The sequence below is a fragment of the Pleurodeles waltl genome, unplaced genomic scaffold (assembly GCF_031143425.1).
Source record: "Pleurodeles waltl isolate 20211129_DDA unplaced genomic scaffold, aPleWal1.hap1.20221129 scaffold_39, whole genome shotgun sequence".
NCBI classification, from domain to species: Eukaryota; Metazoa; Chordata; class Amphibia; order Caudata; family Salamandridae; genus Pleurodeles; species Pleurodeles waltl.
The window spans coordinates 1,258,329-1,265,788 of NW_027150097.1; positions in this window are offsets into that span (position 1 = coordinate 1,258,329).

Genomic DNA, 7,460 nt, shown 5'->3' on the forward strand with positions numbered 1-7,460 from the left:
TGCCCTTCTTATACCCATTTCAGTCTTTGAAGTCACCTTTCTTCAAAGGGGACTCACACCTACTTGTGAAATCCTGCCTTGCCCAGGCAAGGCCTCAGACACACAGCAGGGGGTTGGAGCCGGCATTGTCAGAGGCAGGCACAGTCCTTTCAGATGAGAGTGACCACTCCCCCCCTCCCTCCTAGCAGAGATGGCTAATCCGGAAATGCAGGTTACACCCCAGCCCCCTTTGTGTCACTGTCTAGTGCGAGGTGAAAAACAACCCAACTGTCAAACTGACCCAGACAGGGAATCCACAAACAAGGCAGAGTCACAGAATGGTTTAAGCAAGAAAATGCTCACTTTCTAAAAGTGGCATTTTCAAACGCACAATCTTAAAATCAACTTTACTAAAAGATTTATTTTTAAATTGTGAGTTCAGGGACCCCAAACTCCACATGTCCATCTACTCTCTAGGGGAATCTACACTTTAATCATATTTAAAGGTAGCCCCCATGTTATCCTATGAGAGAGACAGGCCTTGCAACAGTGAAAAACGAAGTTGGCAGTATTTCACTGTCAGGACTTATAAACCACATTACTATATGTCCTACCTTATCCATACACTGCACCCTGCCCTTGGGGCTACCTAGGGCCTACCTCGGTGGTGCTTTACATGAAAGAAAAGGGAAGGTTTAGGCCTGGCAAGTGGGCACACTTGCCAAGTCGAATTTATAGTGTAAAAATACACTTACAGACACTGCAGTGGCAGGTCTGAGACATGATTACAGGGTTACTTGTGTGGGTGGCACAACCAGTGCTGCAGGCACACTAGTAACATTTGATTTACAGGCCATGGGCACCTCTAGTGCACTTTACTAGGGACTTAACAGTAAAACAAATATGCCAATCATGGAGAACCAATTACGTACACATTTTAAACAGGAGCACTTGCACTTTAGCACTTGTTAGCAGTGGTAAAGTGCCCAGAGTAACAAAAACAGTAAAATCAGAGTCCAGCACACATCAACAACCTGGGGAACAGAGGCAAAAAGTTTAAGGGAGACCACGCCAAGGATGAAAAGTCTAACATTGAGCAAGAAAAAGCCTACTTTCTAAAAGAGGCATTTGTAAACTACAATTCAAAAAACAGCTTCACCAAAAGATGTATTTTTAAATTGTGAGTTCAGAGACCCCAAACTCCATAAGGGAAGTGCGGTGCATGATTATAAAGGGCTCTACAGTTTGATAATGAAGGAGCATCTGTTGAGTAATTGTACCTCAGAAAAACTACACCACTACCTGGTGGACTTAGGGCTGCTCTCTCCCGAAGAGCTGGGTAAGAATGCTTATCTCTGGGTCAAAACCAGGGTGTCTAAAAATGATACATGGTGGGGGTGACCAGAAGAAAGAGGGTACTAACCTCCCCCCCAAGGTAAAGGAGGTGGGCACAAAGGGGAAAAACCCAAGGAGTCTTCGAAAGCCCCCACAAAATCTACTGAGGAGGGTGGGCCCGAGACTCTTCCTAAACAAAGGGTGAGTACAAGGGTGAGAACTGGGATCCCAAAAAGACTTGAGGCGAGATGTACAAAGCTTTTTTCTTGTTGCAAACTGCATGATTCACAGAATCGGGCTGTTTATGACAAGAAAAAAGCATTTTGCGACGCACAGACCCAAATTTCTGATTCAGTAACTATTTACCGAATTGCAAAGGGTTTACAAGTCGCTATTAGGAAGGGGCATTCCCTTCCTAATTGCAAGTCGCAGTGCAATGAACAGTTGTTTTGTGACTGTGAATGTGGTCACAAAACAATCACAGTCAGCACCAATTTCAAATTGGTGCTAGCCCATTCGCAAACAGGAAGGGTTCCCCACGGGACCCCTTCTCCTTTGTGAATGGATGCAAACATATTTTTTCAGAGCAGGCTGTCGCGTAGGTACTGGATTTTGAGCGGCAGAATCGCCCGCGGTGTGGGAGACTAAGTCTAATCCACTGCGGGTGACATCTGTCACTCCAGTCCAGGTTTTGCTCCGGCTAACTAGCAGTGCCTCATCTCTACCCAAGGATAGTGATGACTGGACAGCCGAGCGCATGACATACTTGGCTTCTCAGGGAAGTCGTGGTCACTCAGGTCTCATCCGTTTCTCTCATTTACAATCCAGTCTCATATATAAATGACAAACAGAAGCAGTATATGTTTCAATAATGAATTTAATAAAACAACTGCATCTTAGATAGCAAAGCGTGAGCTGCAATAACCAGGACGACACAACATGACAGTATTAAAATTGTGACGAGAAGAGTGAAGCATAAAAACAACGCTATCATAATGTCACTATAATCGATGGACTATTTCCTATCTTGGTTATAATTTGAGCACAGCATGTTAAGCTCTAATTCTGCCTTTAGGGTTCCCCTGGAAAGACATCAACCCCAATACCTGAACAAAGGCCAGCGGTCTGCATTAGCATCTGTAGCGAAGCATTCAGCAATCAGCATGCAGTTGTGGTTCCCTGACTGGAATCTCCCTCTAATGTGTAAGGGACAAGGAAGTGTTTATATAATAACACAGCTGATGTTCTGAGAAAATGTCCCTACGTAAGGATGTGTATCTTCTACGAATATTGGAGACTAAACTTCTACCACTTTCACCGGCAATGTACCGAGCTGCAGCCTTGAATGAAGCACAGAGTGATCAAGAATGTCTTGTTTGAGAAAAGAGTGCTGGCCTAGGCAAAAACAGTTAGATAAACGGAAAATAAAAGAAGACCGTAAAAATGGTTATAGTAACAATAATAAGATGAAGCTGAATAAAATATATGTAGGTTAAGGTGCACATCGGCTTAGCGTGTTAAAATAACGTGAATCGAGCTATAACTAAAATGGCTACACAACACCCTCCCCTTGTCTTGCTAAAAATCTCAACCTAAGACATATATATAAAGCCAATGTCAATGATGACAAGTCAAAAGGACACATGAGCTTATAAAGGGACAATTTAAAACATGAGCATGTGGCATTATACCGAATTTCAAAAGGCAAAGGCAATTTTGAAAAGTACCATAGAGGACAGGAGATCTTCCACTTCGGCCGATGTTAAAGTTGGAAAGTCATCGCCAAGAAGAATCAAGGAGCAGTTGTGTTCCTTAGCCTCACCCAAGGTAATATTCCGTGGTGTGCCCAGTGATGAGTCGTGAGCTACATTTTCTAAGAAGGGTAACTCATAAGTAGCTTCTCATTGTAAACGCAACCTCAACGTGCATGTCCGGTAATGAACTCTCAGTGAGAACATCAACAGATCAGCGTCCAATGTAGGCAAGCGCTGCGTCGAAAGACAGACTTCTAGTGCGTGTTCAAAAGAGCACCAGAGGCACCAAAACACGGGCTGCACACAATGCAAAACCGGTCTGAATGTCAAAGACCACCCACACTCCAATTGCTCCAGGAGTGTTGCTCCAAAATACTGCATCATGCATTCACGACACAGCTGCGCTGATGGAAGCGCCTTCATTCCTCCTTGTTGTGGTGGGAGAAAAAATAGCAGCAGCAAAACGTCAGCTAATAAAGCAAAAGTTATCGGAAATCCCTCGAAAATACTAGAAAAGATTGAGTGGATTGCTGATGGTATCAAACCGAATACGGAGGAGAATTTGTGAAAGAAACCAGAACCAACAGCTTTAAAAAAAAAGTGTGATTCCAGTTGTACTGGACGCATTAAATATTCGTCTCACGAGTTCACCAAAGTGTCTCGGAAAGTTTGTATTTAAAAGGGACTGTATTTCTGCTGATGACCTTGCCACCTGAAGTGCGTAGGTCTTGCGCGCAGATGTAAGGGCCACATGCTTTTGAAACAGTAAAGCCTTGAGTCTGCTCAACTTGTCAAAATTCCCATTTGAAGTAGCAATGTGAGGCCAAATGTCAGCTACCTCTTAAATTTTAGTGGGTGGGGGAAAAGTGCGTTCCTGCAGAATGTAACGACTTTAGAGACCGAAACAGCGTACACTATTCCGGCTTGCATACCACAACAGTCTTCACCATTGAGAAGGACGTAACTGCCCTTTGAAAGCGCCTGGAACGTATGTCTAATCAAGGGGACTGGAACTCCCTTCAGATAACAAGCCAAGTTTTCAGCAGACGCGTTACACGCCCCATGCAAGGACAGCTGTTTACAAACCATCGAGTGGCTGACTGAAGTCTCGCATTCACTACCGCTAAGAAAGACTTCTTTCATGCCACTGAGACATTTGTACGAGAAGGGAAGCTCCCACACCTCAAGGATGCAACTATCTCCCAGTCTTTCATATCTGCCTATCGGAATGTGTTTTAAACAGGAGGTGAATTGAAGTGTAGAAATAGGCAGATTAATGACCCCATGTATTAACCACTCAGCAGATGGTATTTCAGCCATAGTAAAAGGCAACTTTTCTAATTCCTCAATATTAAGCATGACATAAGTCGCTTCTTTCTTAACCATTAGTTGTTGTTATTGTGTTAAATTAAAGGAGGAAAATATCTTCCTCGCACTGACATTCTGCCTGGGAACGCGACCCGCCTTCAATGTTTGAAGTGTCCAACCCAACTGCATAATGGACCTTAGCTGACTTTGTCCATGACATAAGGAAGACATATCTGTTTGTACAATGTCTATGGCAGAAGAAACTATGTTATTTAAGGTGTATATCCGGTCGGACAATATATTAATCCCATTATCCACAACAGCTAATGCCTTTTTCAGATTTTCCTGATCTATTTGCCTTACCTGGGCTGCTGCTTCTTGTTGTGAAAGCTTCCAAATGTCATTATATACTTCATATAAGAAATGCTTCCTATGGTGTTTGCTGGGTCCTAATAGGAAGTCCTGTAAGTCAGTGTTATTGGACAGGAAACTGAGGTGTTCTCTAACCGCATCTAGTGAGGAAGTTCGTAACCATTGCAGGCATAATTTCCCTACACTACATGTCGTAACTATACCCGCATATTCTGATGATATATAGCGAGGGTCTGGCCTACTAGTTCTAAAACCCCCGAGGAGTTGATAAAACACTGGTGACACCCATTGGTATCTACCGGCCACAATAACCACCCACCAGGAAGTGTCAGTGAAACATTAAATGTACCATTCTGGACCCATTCGTCGAGCTGATCTTCAGTTGCATTTGTATATTTTTGCCATTTATAAAACTTTGCAGGGGCAGGTATACTGGTCATGTTTAATTCCTTAATTTTGGCTAAGCCTAAACAACTTGTTTGTTGTTCTGTCTCATTTAAGAATATCATTTGTACAGATATAAGGCATGCTCTAAATAAAGCTTCCTTTCCCCTAATTTGCCAATGTCTAGTTCCCCGTACACTCTTCAGATCATTCGATTTCAGCCAAAATTCATAGCCTTTGATAGACAACCGGTAAACAAAGGAGTCCGAATATATAAATTTAGTATTCGTCAATAGCATAAGTATATCTTTAGTAGGTTTATTTTAAAATAGTAAGACTCAGCATTTTTCACTTTGTGCCCAGAAAAATATGTAAACTTTTCAGAATATATTTTAGAACTCCCTAGTGGTGGAGCCGGACAATGTTCCCATTATGTATAATTAAAAACAGTTTTGGAGCTGCTTGCACTATGTATGAAATGGTGCCCATAATAATTATAGCAAAACATATCCTCATAATTCTTTTTAGATTGATAAACATCTTCTTTTCAAATACAGTGTAATACTGCAATTCAGTCATCATAGAATCAATTGTTTTCACATCCCAATCATCAGAAACAATGCCTGGTATTATAATATCGTTAATCGATAGTTTGAACACATATGGTATTTAAATTACTTCTGTGGGACCATATATATCAAATATTACTTTGTCCCAAACAATCCCATCAGGAATTGGTACTGCGGAAATATTCACAAATGATAAGTCTCTTCAGGCCTTGTGTGATGAAAAATGTGGTTTTAAGACCACCTCCACCAATCCAACTGTTGGTTTTTCAGGGAGAAAATGACCATGTATTAACTAGAAAAAGGTGATAGCACAACCAATCCAAATTAGGAAAGCTAGGACAGTCAAAGAGAACCATGGATAGTTCCATGGAAGAATAAAATATGTTTTTCTGGCCAGTTTGTTAGCTTCTGTGTTTTTGAAAATTCAGGTGTTGAAGAGGCGAATGAGTCTGAGATGTCATCATTGAAGTAGGCAAAATATCCAGAAGCAGTACGTGCAAAGGCTGGAACCATGATCAGTGGTGGAGTTGGTATTTCTCGTGGTGGCACAAAATAGATAGCACCATCCGTCTGTGTTGGAGTTGAGTCAACTCGGTCAATTGTTTCTGTATTATTCAATGTTAGTGGAACCAATGCAAGATCATCTTCCACCCTCCCCAAGCTCGGAGAGGCGTTGGTATAAATAACCTGTAGAGGGACTTCTTGACCAGTAGTGAGAGTGATTCGGGGCCTACTGGATGTTCCTCTTGGCCTGCTGTGCAGGATCAGCCACATGGTGTAGTTTGACATTGTCGATGGAGACAAAACGATTTTCTTTGGCACCTGCCAACGGTGGTAGAATTACAGTTCTGGTACCGTGTATTCCCAATACTGGGACTGGTGCTTGATAGGAAGGGCCAAATTCATTTTTTACAGCGACTTTTTCCGTACAAGATCCCCAACTCTAGGAATCCAGTCGATAGGTGTTACAGGCATATCCTTAATTCCTGTAGAGGCAGCACTGATATAAGAATTATCGTCACAGAACTGTTGCAATTCCTATAAAACAGTGACACATTCATTTATGTCAAAAGGGTTTATGCTGCCTCAACTCCATGACCATCAAGATCAGGAACATACATTTGAGTTCCGAACAGGCACTCACATGAAGTATGATCCCCCAGGGACCTTCTAGGCAGATTGTTAAGTGCTCTCTGGACTCCATATAGGTGGTTAAGCCAACTACGACCCGTACCTAAGACTCTGCCTGTTAAGGATTGCTTTAAATCACAGTTCAATCGCTCCACAACACTATTTCCCTTGGAATGAAATGGAGATGAGCACTGGAGTTGGACCCCCAACGAAGCCATGGTGTCCCTGAATCCTTGAGGTGAAAGCAGGGCCCTGGTCCGAATGGAAAGCCGCAACCGCATATGTACAGATAAAGACTCGCAAATCTTTAATAACAGTCCGAGCGTCATCCGAGCGTTGTGGCAACACCCATAAAAATATGAAACATGAGTCAACAGCGACTAATATATATTTGTATGCACTATCCGGTGTCAGGGGACAGCAATGGTCCAAGTACACACATTGTAATGGTTTATTTGAAATCAAGTGGGGTGTCTGCGGTGGGCGTTTGGCAGTAGAAACTTTAATTTGTTGACAGATGTCACAGCAAAGGACACACTGTTTGGTCTCTTTGTAGAGGCCGGGCCACCAGTAACGCGCTTGTAAGATTAAAATTGTAGCCACTACTCCAGCATGGGCAGATGCCACC